This window comes from Dermacentor silvarum, chromosome 10 (assembly GCF_013339745.2).
Source record: "Dermacentor silvarum isolate Dsil-2018 chromosome 10, BIME_Dsil_1.4, whole genome shotgun sequence".
Lineage (NCBI taxonomy): Eukaryota > Metazoa > Arthropoda > Arachnida > Ixodida > Ixodidae > Dermacentor > Dermacentor silvarum.
The window spans coordinates 152,753,845-152,756,237 of NC_051163.1; the positions used below are offsets into that span (position 1 = coordinate 152,753,845).

At 50.8% G+C, this 2,393-nt stretch overlaps 1 pseudogene; it reads left to right on the forward strand.

Moving 5' to 3' along the window:
• Positions 1-1,618: 1,618 nt before the first annotated feature.
• On the forward strand, positions 1,619-1,709 carry LOC119432101 (U2 spliceosomal RNA; annotated as a pseudogene).
• Positions 1,710-2,393: the final 684 nt, after the last annotated feature.

The window sequence follows — 2,393 nt, forward strand, 5'->3', positions numbered from 1 at the left end:
CACCAGAAAGGCTTACTGAAGGGCGGCACGTACCCAATAATGGCAGAAACCCCCGGGAACGACTAAGGACTTTTAGCCTGCACCATAGTCGGGATTGGTCCCCGAAAACGGCCAGTGTGCAGATACCGGCCAGATAGTTATAGAAAAGAGGGTGGAACTCGTTAAGAAGGCGTTTAGCCGGGCTCTTAAAGGGCTGCTGAAAGTAACGCGTTATTGTGGCGCTAGCCGAGGAATCAAGGAGGCGGGCCACGAATAAATACCTTCTATTTCGGATGAAAAATGGCCAACGTGTAGCTGCAGTGTTTTGCACAGCGTCGCAAGAGGAGAGCGCAGTCCGTGTGCGGGGCACACTCCTCGTGCCGCGCGCTCGCGAGAAGAGGAGGCATTTTTTCGTCATTGTCGGAGGTTGGCGAGAGAAAGAGAGAGAGAATAAATATATATTTTTAAGTGAATAAAAATTTGGAGAGCCGTCCTCATTCCAGAATGCCCTGCCCTTGGGCTGCGTCCTGGGCCCTCGCAATCAGGTGTTGCTGATCCTCGTGGTCCGAGCGGGCCAAAGCTCAGGTTTGGGGATGCAATGATCAGTCTTGTGCTGCACGGTGAACGAGCAGCTGCTACCAGCTACTAGAAATGTCCACCCCCCCCCCGCTCACACACACACACACACACACACACACACACACACACACACACACACACACACACACACACACACACACACACACACACATCCCCAAGTGAAGGCGTGCCGAGGAGGGCGGGAGCCTGAGCGATACCCGTTTGGCAGTGGGTAATCGTGCAGCAGGTGGAGTCATAGCGTGCACGGAAGAAACCACGGAAGAATATACATCTGGTCGTGCATGAAGCAAAGGAAGCTCTATGAACGTCCGTTTCATCTTGTCGATGGGGGATGGAGATGGCGTCGGTGCGAACGCTAATGTCGAGAGTGAAACTCCTAGGCGTACGATGAAGCGCGTGGTATAGGGCCATCGTGAGGGCGTAGCAGGGGTTTCCGTGCGGAGTCTGGACGAACAAAAAATCCACGCATCTCCAAGAAGTGAATTATGACGAGTGGGCGAAGCACTGGGGATTGTTCTTACCGTAAATCACCCGTGACATTGCCCACTCGCGCATGTAAATGAGTGACAACGCGTGTGTACAGTATATAGAATGTTTTATTTGTCATAACTCGTATGTCGTGTTGAGTTCTGGATTCCGTTTTCCCTTCATTATCACTGCTTTGCGGTCCGTGAAATGTAGAGTCAATGGTTCTTCGATCGGACCGAGCCTGAAGTTGGCAAAGACAAGGTCTATGCACGTTCCCCTGTGGTTGTTGGTTGTTTCCAGTCATACGAAATGCATCGTAGAGCGTATCGAGACGTATAAACTGCACAAGCCAGTCGCTGTCCATGATGTCTACGTTGAAGTCTCCGACAAGCACGAAGGGGTTGTTCTTGTACTTTGTTTCGCATTCGCGGATCTCTAGATTGATATACTTTTCTACGTTGCCTCGGAAGAGATTCGGGGCCAAGTACACTGTCATGACGACGGTTCAGTCGGATAGTTTTATTGCAGCGTGTTCGCGGTTATGAGATTGGCTCGTTATTAGTTGGCCGAGATCGTATTTTTGGAACTTGGCAGAGTGCTTGAAGCCTGCTTCACCTCCGCTGCGGGTAGGCCCGGTATTGCACTATCTCCGGGATCGGCCCACGCAAGAGCATGACGGACAAGCCTCGACCCTAAGGTACTTCGGCCCTAAAACTTGAGTCGACGTCTCCGAATCCGGCGGTGGGTGTGGCGAAACGGGTTGTAGCGCGTGAGCTGAAGGGGCTCTAAGGCACCGACAAAACATTTCCCATCTCGTCGACGTAGTCTGCTTGATCTGGGCTTGTTAGTGTGGCAGTCGAATCGAAGAACTCGCCTGGTAGGAGGCGAGGCGAACCGAAAACAAGCTCTGCGAGCGTAGCCTGCTAATCAAGCTCGGTACTTTGCTAGCTTTGTTCTTGAATATAGGTCGAGATTCTTTGGCCACGAATTGTTGGCAGCTCATTTTGGGTCACATATCCGGGGAAAAAGTATGACATAGGCGCTTGGGTCATATTACCGGGGAAAAAAGTTTGACATAGGTGCATTACATAAGCCGAATTTCATGACATTAAATTCTTATAATCAGTCAGGTGGGACGAAGGCAGTTTTCGAGCAGTCAGCCTCTGCCATAGGAACTTGCCAATATCCAGACCACAAAACCAAAGAGGAAAAGAAATCGGCAGCTTGCAAACAGTCAAGAGCATCGTCTAGGCGTGGTAGGGGATATACGTCTTTGCGCGTAATTTTGTTAAGGCGTCTGTAATCTACGCAGAAGCGAATAGAACCATCTTTCTTGTTTACGAGGA